This window comes from Cyprinus carpio, chromosome B3 (assembly GCF_018340385.1).
Source record: "Cyprinus carpio isolate SPL01 chromosome B3, ASM1834038v1, whole genome shotgun sequence".
NCBI lineage: Eukaryota > Metazoa > Chordata > Actinopteri > Cypriniformes > Cyprinidae > Cyprinus > Cyprinus carpio.
The window spans coordinates 38,324,548-38,337,223 of NC_056599.1; the positions used below are offsets into that span (position 1 = coordinate 38,324,548).

Here is a 12,676-nt window from a genome sequence, read left to right on the forward strand (position 1 = left end):
ACAGAGTTACATTTCATGGTGACAATGTTGTAAAATTGGATATAATTTTGCACAGAAATGTTAAGCAAGCTCTTTTTCACACTATAAAATTGTTTTAACTTATTGTTTATGTCTTTAGGCTATACTTCTGAAAAAAGTAAGTATTTTACATTAACATATTTAAAAACAATCACCTTACACACAAACACACAAAAAAACACAAAAACACACACACACACACACACCACACACACACACACACACACACATATATATAATGTATTTTTGCGGTAATCAACATTATGCCACAAATGCTGTCATCTGAGCTTAACTTGTACTCAAACAGAAACATCCTTTTAATATTTAAACAAAAGTAAAATGCATCAGAATGTGTATTTGTCACATTCAGCTGTTCCAGGGATGTTTGCATGAGAAACAGAGGATGTGAGAACCACAGGCCACGACTGTGTGCAGAGGGCAAGAGATGAACAGATAGAGGGAGGGGTAGAGATGGAGCCATGATATTGAGGGAGGAGACCCCATGTTCACACAGACTAGATAAAATATGCTCTGATTGGGGACTCAAGGCCTTATGGGAATAGAAGAGACGTGACTATTATAGTGACCTCTGCACAAATTAAGAAATTTGCGTGCTTTGCCCTCCTGGTCTCTACAGCCCGTTAACATCGGCCTTAATTAAACTCATCAAGTGTAGTGCACCAGAAATTTGGAGGATAAATCTCAGATATGGGCAGAGCCAGACCTCTAAGTATCCGTATCTGTATCCGTTCCAGTTTCCGGAATTGCATTGTGAGTGCCATAAGAAAATTCTGTTAAACCAAGTTTTATTTGAATATATCTTTGGTTATTGTATACAAATATATAACCATGTGGCAGTATTTTCTAGATTTTTGTTCTGGTATGTGAGATGAAAATATCTTATGACATCAAACTTATTCATAACTCCTGTGCTGTCTGAGTCCCTGTGAGAATAACTTTGTCAGAACATTATTTTCAATGGGTGTGGTGATGTAAGTAACAAAAACAGGAAATCCACCAGCACACAGGCAGGAAATGCTACTGATCAGTGACAGCAATAAGTAAACACAACCCAAACGGCCGCTATTGAACCAATTCACAGTTACTCTAGAGAAAAAGATAAAGATGAGGGGGAAAAAAAAAGAAAATCATAGAAGAGTGTTCTTGGATATGCACCAAGAATGAATACAAATACTTTGCATGATGAAGACTGAAAACACACAAACACACATGCATGTTGTTCTTTTCAATGTAATATTTTTATTTCAATGTTTAGTAATTCCACAAAAGGGTTTACACTAAAATGTTCACAATTCTAATGATAAATACATGTTAAAATGTTATCACTCTCTCTCTATTGCTGTCTCTCTCTTTCATATTCACACACATTCAAACATACAAATCTACAGTGAGTTCATGGGATCTGACGGGGAAAAACCTATGAATGTTACAGAGTGATGAAATAAAGCAAGAATCAAATCACCAGTAATGTCCATTTAACAATGTACAGTAATAAATCTTTAACTTAACTTCAGTATATTACACATGGTCAGTATGTTTGATTGTCTTTGCAGCCTTTTGCAATAATGCATTTTGATTGTCATTGGCAACAGCAATTTATATTCAGTTTTGATTCTTTTGAGCTACTTTGTGCACTTGATTGATTGATTGTCACTGCTTAGCTTGTGCAATAGCTTGATTGTCATTGGTTTCTCCAAGTCTGTGGAATATTATGATGGGCTGGTAACTGATAGACTCATAACAGACTTCTCAAAATCTATCATTTTCAATACCATCATCACCACTCGAAAGTTTGGGGTTAGTAAGATTTAAATAATAATAATAATACTTTTATTTGGCAAGGACGCATTAAATTGATCAAAGGTGACAGTATAGACATTATAACATTACAAAATATTTTTATTTCAAATAAATGCTTTTCTTTTAAACTTTCTGTTTATCAAAGAATCCTGGAAAAAAACAAATTTCACAGTTAGGGTTATAACAAAAATATTAAGCAGCGAAATTGTTTTTTTTATATTGATAATAAGAAATGTTTATTGAGCAGAAAAGTTTTACATTTATAAAAATAAAATAATAAAAAAGTTAAATTGTAATAATATTTTACTATGTTTCCTTTTTACTGATTTTTTTCTTATTAATATACTTTAAAATATAAATATTTAAATAATATTATAAGTTATTTTAAATTGTACAAATATTTCAGCATTTACTGTATTTTTAATCAATAAATGCACCCTTGGTAAGCATAAGAAACATTAAAATATCTTACCATACCCAAACTTTTGAACAGCAACTACAGAGGCAGTTTTAATACATCCTCATTTTTGGTCACATGCAGTTTATCACATTGATTGTTAGCGGCACATCTATTAAACAACATTTTTCATTGCATCAACATGAGGCAAGGTGTTTTGTAATTTTTTAGATGTGCACTTAACTCCAGTAGCTGAGAATGTTAGCCAGACTAGCTATTGTCTGGCATGGTGCTGAGTAGGCCTATATAACTATGCAGCTCAAAAAGGCTGGAGTCCATTTTCTCTTCCATCTGTGCAGGTCAGTGAGGTCCACATTTTTTTTTTCCACAGGATTATGGCTTACATAGACTGCTTCCCTGATGTGTACATAATCTAAATAAGCAGGGTTTCCTGACACACGATTTGTTAAATAATTTGCTCAAAGTTGCTGATTGAAGCTCTGCTGGTTTTGTCTGATAATGATAAGGTGTTTTTTACTGCAGTCTCGTCCAGTACTGACCCCAGCTCCTGATCGCTGCCTTGAACTGCAGTCTGTCCTGCTGCGGAAACACCTGGAAAGAATCCTGAAAGAAACACAAGGCCTTATCAGTGCGCTCTTCACTCGTGGCCAGCTCTAATGACTTATTTGTAACACAGAAGGAAACCACAAAGTGGCTAAACCATATTCACACACTGTTTGCTCATGCAGTGGTTTGGCCTGTGGATTAGAGTATTCATTTGGGCTGTGAGGGTGGAGTATATGTTACAAAACGTCACTTACCTGTGTTTGCGCTGGCCGTGGGTGGGGGTGGGAGGTGGGGAGAGGTGTAAGATGAGGAGTCAAATTTACGGGAAAGAGGGGGGAGGGCGAAGGAGAAGGAGGTAACATGCAGGAGTAAGTTGGAGTGGACTGGGAGGGCAAAGACTAGAGGAGAGAAGAGCAAATAAAGATAAAAGATTAATCCCACTTCAATTAGAGTATCAACAGATTCAGTAATAAAACCATTTGACAGCTTATTATGCGAGAAACACCCCTCATAAGTGTAGTCTGTGGTTTTTATGATGTTTTAGCTCAATGTGCCACTGTCCTATCAGAGCAGCAAACTGGGTGTGTTGCTGTAATTTAAAAGAGTGCATGAGGTCATTAAATATAAAGAAGATATATTTGTTTGACTAAAGGGAGCGGATTTATGGACTAAATCGGACCTGTTGAACTGTAAACCTGCTGTATACGTGCGAGTGATTATTTTTAGAAACTACAGCAGGCTGCGTGTAATTCCATAAGAAACACTAGAGGGCGCTTTTAAGCTATTTTAAATTATTTTGAATGTCAGGCGGACTCAGGGTTTACCTTTCAGTTGCGTAATAGGTGCGTCAACTAGAATTGTTTGTCTGCATTATTTACTGTTGTAGAAAGCACTTTGTTTTGCATGCTTTAAAGAAACAAAAAGTCAGATGCTGCTATGTTTGAGAGGACATCATTTTTTAATTAAGACATTAAAAACAAATATTGTCTTCGATAGAATAAATCGTTTATTTTGCATACAGTAGCCGACTGTACTTTAAAACAGTTTCCCCCCAAACAGTTATCATCGTTTTGTGTAACCAATAACTCGCCTTCACTAATTCAGTGAGTTAATTTGTGGGGGATTCTAAATTCGAACGGTCTTTAGTTTGTGAGATTTGTAAACAGAACCTGTAGCGTTACACAACCCGCTCGTGCGTGACTAGAGCTTTAAACGGATATTTATCCCCAAAAATAAATAGGCCTATCATTAGTATTAATTATTTTTCCCTCTCGCGGCATTCTTAAGTGGTACTCAGAAAAAGTTATTTTAAATAATGTTGGTAGGCATTTGCAACATCAAACGTTTGCGTTTGCGCACCACTAGGTGTCACTATTATAAGTCAAAACTAAAATTACTGAGTACACTATCCAGTACTGATGTAGAATTACATGTCTATTTGGTTAGACATCTTGCCTATCAAGATAATATGGTATACAGCAAGGGAAAGTCATCATGATTTACCTGCATACTGGAGAAGACAGACAGAGAGCTGTAGCCTGAGAGAGACGAATCACTCCGACTGTGCATTGAGCCTTATATGAGAGAACACAAGAGGATAGAAACATTAACAACAACAATTATTACTACTACTACAACTACTACTACAACTTATCACTGCTTTAGCATTTATGGATGCTTTGGTAATATTGTAAGTAACAATCATGGCAATACAGAACTTTGAATTGATATTTGATTTGAGGAGTTTGAAGAAAGAATAGTAACAAACAGATCAAAGTGAACAAACACCAATTTATTATGCATGAAAATAGGAGAGAAAGTAAAAGACGTACCTGAGCTGTTGCTGTGATGGGAGTGATATACAGGGGAGGTAAAGGATGTGTTCAGGGGAGTGTGTGTCTGAGAACAGGAACTGGTGCCCCCTGATCTCCTCTGGTTTCTCAGCTTTTCCTCCCTTCTCCACTTAGCTCTCCGATTGGAGAACCATACCTGTCAATCACCCAATATAGGTCAGTGCATGATGGACAGTCTCTTTATGTATTGTTTAAAGGCACTTCAGCATTAACACCATAAAACCTCAAAGAGGATCATTAAAATATTTCACAAAGCCAGTATCACCTGAATTCTGGCCTCTGGAAGATCAATCTTTGCAGCCAGTCTCTCTCTAGCAAAGACATCTGGGTAATGAGTCCTTTCAAACTCTGGAAAACACATTTAACAGAAGACCAAACTTTAAATACAAGCAGAATTGCTCTTTTTTTTTTTTTTTTTTTTTTGAAGGGACAGTTTAACCAAAAAAATTAGAATGTTGTCATGTAGTTCCAAACCAGCGTGACATTCTACTGTAGAACATTTTGAACCCCATTGACTTTTATTGTGTGGACAAAAAAAAGAAAAAAAAATTATGCAAAAATATAAGAAAAGGAATGTGGCAGAATATGAAAAAGATCAAAAAAAAATTATGCAAAAATATAAGAAAAGGAATGTGGCAGAACATGAAAAAGATCCATCTTTCCCAAACGCAAAAAAACAATCCCACACAAATGCTTCCTCTCTAGGACTGAGATTATTTTGCATAGAAAGCTCAGCGCGAGCCAGCGCTTTGAGTCACACCTTTCTCCAGGGCATCTATCTGCTCCTGGGTGAAGCTGGTGCGGTTCCTCTGCAGCTTCCTCTTTAGCTGCAGGTGTAGCTGCGACTCGTCCACCTCATCCCTCTCTCCCTGCACCACTCCTTCCCCTGCTCCGGCCATCTGCACATTCAGATCTTCCACACAACCATCTGAGAGAGAAAAAAACATTCAACTTCAGAGAGTCTTGTAAGAGTGCTGCATTTCAGTGTGCAAATGTGTGTTATTACATAAAGAGAACTGTCTCTTTGAAGACTGAGTAGTTCTAGTGCACTGCAGCATCTTGTGTTGGACAGTTTGACCTTATTTGCGTACGTGTGAATAAGCAGCAACTGTATTATGGGCATCTAATTCTGTGTCTAATGTCTGCTCACTTTAGTTCCGCCTCCTGTAATGAAACAGAGGATGTCAAGGCCAGAGACTGCCGTGTTTGTGTGTGGGTGTACATGCGTGGCTGATGGTGTAGCTGTTGGCACCCTCTGTTTGTGCTCAGTCAAGTATAAGAATTGCTGGTTCACCCCAAAGCTGACTTCACAAACACAAGCAGACGTACAGCGTACATTCACACACAGAGGTGCTTTACTAATACATAAAGATATCACTCAGTAACACTCACGTACCTGTTCCATGTTGGGGAGTGATGGTGTCGGCCGGGTGGTACCAGTTGTTTGGGCCAGTCCAGTTGGAGCTGTTTTGTAAGTTCAGCATGGTCAGATTGTCAAACATCAAATGTCACCTGTGAGAAAACACTGACCCTCTCCTTCTATCACCCAGGCCACTCCAACCCTGAATGAAGGACAGAAGAGGTAAAACAGTGAAAAAAGGTCATCGGAAAAATCAAATACAATAAATTCAGTATTTATGTGCAGTAAACAGTGTATTTCATTCTTTAGGCCTATGTTGTGTCACCAATTTAATATTGCATTTCCATGGCTTTGATTAGCTGATTATGTTAATGTTTTCTAACAGAGAATACCATTTAATTTAATTTAATAAATTATTAATAATTTCACTTAACAGGAAACACATCAGGCAACATTTCTTTATTCATTTTTTTTTTAAATTGTGTTTTAATTTTCTATAATGATAAATTTTTTGGCCTTCCTTCAGTCTTTGTTTCCAACATCTCCCTGCTATAGAATACTAACAACTATATGCAGACATTTTAGTAAAAACCTAGATTTTAGTTTTGTGCCAACCCTGTTATTATCATAATTATCCATTTTTAAAATAATCAACTATTCCATATTTGTCATAATGCCATCATTGTCCTTTCAGAAGTTAACTTTCCAATGACAAGTTAAAGTCCATTTACTGTTATCCATTTATATTATGTTTTATGTATATCTTAAAATATCAACCCTGTTTTCATGATTTTCTATAGTAAACATCTGACTTTAAAGTGGTTATGTTAAAAAATCCACCCTGTTACCTTTCTGAAGGAATAGCTACACCCAGCATTTATTAAAATGTAGTAAAATGTAGTATTTTTCTTGAGACGACACAATGCAATTTCTTAACACTTAAAAAAATTACTTATACAAAACTGTAATTAAAATGGTCACATCAAACTAGATCAAACTAGCATGAATGACCCATCTAATGTCTTTAAGTATGTTACTATTGCATCTTAAACTCTCTTTATCTATCTATCTATGTATCTCTCTTTCCCACGTACACAATCATACATACATTTACACCCCCCCCACACAGACACACACACACACACACACACACACACACATACAGCGAGTAATTAAGAAGTACATAACTTCTAGTCTAATATCGTTGTACACACACGCATGACTGGAGCAAGTAATACTGTCCACTAATGTTAACAACAATACACACACACACACACACATGCTACACAGCAGAGAGACACACACTCCAACAAAACAAAGAGATAATTATAGATACACCGCACACAATGGCACACAATCCACGTTTTCGTCTACAAACTCCGACTACACAACAAAGCTCAGTGTGAAAATGGAGGCATGAAGCCACCAACCAAAATGCAAGTGTATTTAAGTTACAAAAAAGCCAGCACCTGCACATAATTTATATAGCAGTGTTCAGCTAAATAAATAAATACTGTTGAAGAGTTAGAAAAAAATATCACTGGTTCCACTGACAGTTCTACGTAAAACTAACATACATGGAAAGGAGGCCGTCGTCATGAATACTATACATCCAGCCATAAATATAAAAGTGCTTGTATAATAATATTTGCATTGGTTTTGAGAGTAAACCATGGCCCTCAAAGGCAAAGAATAATCTGGAACAGAAGGAGAAACAAAATATAGAGAAGTGACGTGTAGCGGAACAACACAGAGCAGGGTGCAAGAAAAAATGTGTTACAGCTGTATTTATTAGTGTATATGTACAATAAATAAAATGTAATATATATTATTATTATTATTACAATACATATGTTTATAATAATAATAATAATAATAATAAACATTATTAGAGCTCATATATACCCAGGAAATGAACAGTTAAAAAATTTATGCAATCCATATACAAAGGCTTCTTTTATATATACATGCTGACTTATGTAGCCTATATAATAAAATATACAATGAATTTATAAAGTATAATAGTAAATTAATAAATAAATAATAAAATCATGCTGACATGTATATAGAGGTAAAAATTTGGAAAGGTTTTGCACTAATTGAAATGAACTAGTTCAGTTAATTAAATATGACTTTGTATGAGTCTCAAGCAAAGATCAATTGAATTATTTAAATGCTGCCTTTGGTGGTGTAACACAACATATTGTTTTAGCCTATACAAAACAGAAAATGTCAAAGGTCAAGTCTTCCATAACCTTTCCACTATTAACCAGTAATTTTCCCAAATCTATTTATAAAATCTGTTAATGTCTCAGTCGCTGTGAAGGCAGGAGACTCACCTGGTAGATGAATGAATTGTAAAAGTGGTCCACACTTGCTCAGTGTCTCTATCACTTTCTGTTCATCCCTCTCTCCTTCTCTCTGTTCTCTTGCTTTGTTAATGTTAGACTGTGTTCAAGAGAGAGAGAGAGAGCATGGGAGGAGAGGAAAGCGAGAGAAAGATGGAGAGAGTTAGACAGGGCGAAAGAGAGGAGGCGAGGGAGGGGTAGTGGGCTACAGAGAAATGCATCTGCAGGCACTCTGGTCCTTGAAGCAATGAGGGAGAGAGGGAAAGAGAGAGAGAGGGATGACACACAGAGTCAGTGTCAGTGTCAGGTCTGGACTTAATGCCAGGAAAAGGGGAGATGAAGTGAGAGAGAGGGGTGGAGGCAAAAAAAAAAAAAACACTGAAAAAGAGGAGACATAAAGCTGTTTCTAAAGTATCACAAAGGCAGTTCGTTTTTTGTAGATAAGGACTTCCAAAAATGGCTAACGTACGAGCTGTGAGACAGCTTCAGATCATGCACCTGCTCTGATGGCCAGCGGCCCCCTGCACTGCTGTGATCAACACAAATGTACATGAGAAGTCATTTCAAAGTTAACTTAATTCAAATGTGTTCCTATGAAATCATTAAAACGTGGTATGCTGACATAAATGAAGCATTAACCCTTTGATTTATCATAAAATATTCAAAATGCATCTCAGACTAACAACTTTGCTCTGTCTGATCCTAGTTACTGTATATATATTTTCAAGCTACTTCACATCAGTCAAAGAGTGATTAAAAAATGTATAGCAGTTTCCACAAAAATATCAAAATTGACAAATCACCTCTGATTGGACACTGCATTCATAAGCTCAACTGACTCGTGTGGATTGGTTATAATGCACAACACTGTAAAAACGCATGAAACATTGAGCAGATCTAAATTAAATGCTGCGGTCAACACTTTTCATTTAATTTTCATTTTATTTGTGACAGCCATAATGGATTTAGTTAACTGTACAGCAGCATTTGTGTCCGTGTGGTGCCATAGTTTCGGAAATTGACAATGCGACAATGACAAGGGACGAGGCATTATTTAAAACTGAAATTTCTCTGGATTTACAAATCCTTGGGAACTTTTGGTATAACATAAATGCCCAACTGTATGAAATATATCATACTTTGTAATACTTTTTAATACCTTTTATAATACTTTGTGCAAGTAGTTTTTGGATATTTTATTACGAAAATCTTACATATTGTGCCTTTAAGAAATGTTTGTTGAGCACCAGATCACCATATTAAAATGATTTCTGAAAGATCATGTGACACTGAACACTGGAGTAATGATGCTCAAAATTCATTTATTATATTTTTTGATTTCAGTGTTATTTAATAAGTCATTTATTCCTGTGACGTCAAAGCTGATTTTTTTTTAAAATGTTGCTGTTTTACTGTATTTTAAATCAAATAAATGCAGCCTTGGTGAGCATACGTATTAAACTATAATTTTAGTATATTTTTAAAAGGTGCTTCACAATGCCATAGAAGAACCTTTTTGTCATATATATAGATATAGAAGCTGCTGTGCTGAAAAGCTCTTTCAGTGAACAGACCATTATATTCTTACATTTTAAAACAAGAGACTGCCATCTACATGAGAAGAGAAACTGCACACATTACTCTGTTCTCTGTATGTTCCATGCTCGCTAGTACGATTACATGCAAACATGAAGAGAGATGCTCTCAGACTTGCGTGTGAGGGCCTCTCTTCTCCAACACACACACACACACACACACACACATCAGAGTGTATACAGCATGTTTACCCTCCACTGCACTTTGTGACAATCCCAATGCTATATTTGCATATTTTATTGGATTAACTTTAAAAACCAAAGAGCCTGTGACACGTTTAAATACGAGAGAAAAAACAGAGAGAGAGAGAGAGACTTGGAGGTCTGATACAGGAGACTCAGCCAACACTACTTACAAGCATGACCATTTTGGTTCTAGTTAATATGAAAGGTTCAACTTAGGCAATATGAGGCTTAATAAATATGAGGCTCACTTTTGAAGTAAGAAGAAGGATCAAAGCTATTTTATTGTGTACTGATGTGTTTCTTTTTTTCATGCATTCTCTCTAAGGTAAATGGTTTTCAACCAGAGGGCCAGGACCCATGGGGGGCATCAGCAAACTTTCAAGGTGGCCCCAATGAGTTGTTATATTACTTTATTAAAAGTTAGTTATATTAACAAAATCTTAATTTAAAATTCTAAGAAAAACCAACTAAAACATGTTTATTTTTACTACAAAATACCAAAGATACATATATCAGCTTAGACAGGAGGGCTTTGAAAAGGACAAAAAGTGGACAAAAACCTTTTTGGACAAAAGTGTGCCTTGAAGACAAAAAGGCTGAGAACCACTGGCCATTTTTTCCCTGCTATCAAATTGGGCATAAATATTATGCAAAGACTTCAAATGAGAAAGTATTATGACACTACACAAATATTAAAAGGATGTGCATCTAAAAATGCAAATTTTGTCATTGGTTACTTACTCTTACGTCTTTCCAGATCTGTATGACTTTCTTTCTTCTGAGCACAGGAGTCATGTGGACTACTGTTATGTTACTTTTAAGTGACGTAACAGCTCCTAGTCACTATTCACACCAGTCATTGTATGGAAAAGAACAGCCTGTGCATTCTGCTAAACATCTCCTTTGTGTTTCAGACATCACATGAGGGTGAGTAAATGATGACAGAACGTTCATTTTTGGGAGGTCCATCTCTTTAATGTGACTAGCACCATCAGGTCAACAGACATTGTTACGGCACAAACAAATCACAAGGAGTTTCGTGCAGTACACGCATGATAGCGAAGGAACTGAAACAGAAAGACAGAAATAGCAAGACATAACGAGGCCATGGATGTATCCTTGTAGAAAAAAAAACAAGGAAGGGGGACACGGAGGGCACGAGAAAGAGAGACAGAGGAGGCGGAGGAGAAGGAGGGTGCCAGCTTTATTTATTTCCGGTTGATAAAACCCTCCGCTCTCTTCCTCCCACCGTACCTATGTCTCCCTCTTTGTCACTCGTTCAGAGGATGCACGAAAAAAAGACAATGACACACGGAAAACAGACAGAGGATTTTAACAGAAACACAAATGGAAGATGAAGAGCATCTCTCTTTATGTGGGTTACTTTTTGAAATAGTTATGAAAGTGAAGCAAATAAGAAGGGATCCTAATAAAACGTTGTTAATATTTAGTGTCAGAGTGTTGCACACATGTGACGTTGAGTGTGTGTTTATTATGTGTGCTGGTGTGTGAGCGTACGCTCCTTCAGGGCACATTTTTTTCAGTGTCTTGTTAGTTCATCTCTGTCACCCTCTCTCTCTCTGCTGGGGGGGAGGGGGAAGAGAGGTCACCATAGCAACAATGCCGGGACAAATTAACATCAAGCGCTCAAAAAAAATGTGTGTACATGTATGAGAGTGCATGTATATGTGGTAAAGGAGCAAGTGTTGTACTCGATACGCTGCGTGTGATGCCAAAATCCGGCAGAGGCATTGATGTTAATGCATCAATTACAAATAATTCATTAGGCCCACAGTCTCTCCATCACTCTGTGTCATCCGTTTGGTTCCTGAGCACTTGTCTTCTTCCTTATTTTGTCGTCTCTGCCCTCCCATTTCCTTTCCCATCTCTCTCTGTGTGTGTTGCTGTGTGCCCCCAGGCTACAGAGTGCCACGTCCTCCCTCTCCCCTCCTCTCTCTCTGGCCCTGTCACCTTCAATTGCTCCATGGTACTAGACACACAGCCACAGGCAAAGAGAGAGACGAGAGGGGACACACACATACACACACACAGAGAGAGAAAAAAGGGGTGAGGACCGAGGGACGAAGCGCTGTGTATGTCTGGAGAGAGACAAAGAGGTAAAGAAAGAGGGCAGGTGTGAAAAGTTGTGCGAAAAGATGTGAGGGAGGATGAGGGATTGAGAAACAACGAAATCGGGAGGTGGCAAAAGTTGAAGGAGGTATAAGCAGACACAAAGTAGCCTTGGTTCTAGCATACATAGGTGCAAGTATCTCATTGTCTCATAAGCAGGCTAACATGGAATGTCGAAGCAAGAAATTCTGCAGAAAACATTATAGATTTTCTGCAAGTTTCTGCAGAATATGAGCTCCCTATATGCACACATTTAAAAAGTTGGGGTCAGTTTTTTAAACTTTTTTTTTTTTTGCATTAAATTGATTAAAAAAAAGGTATAAGCAAGAATTTTGTGAAGCAGCAATTTAAAATAAATGTTTTTTATTTATTCCTTTGATAAAAAGATTAATTTTCAGCCG

The 12,676-nt window shown here is 37.0% G+C and overlaps 1 pseudogene; it reads right to left on the reverse strand.

The window, feature by feature from the left end:
* Window positions 1–2,770: 2,770 nt before the first annotated feature.
* LOC109061686 lies at window positions 2,771–8,462 on the reverse strand (annotated as a pseudogene).
* Between the last annotated feature and the right edge of the window lie 4,214 nt (window positions 8,463–12,676).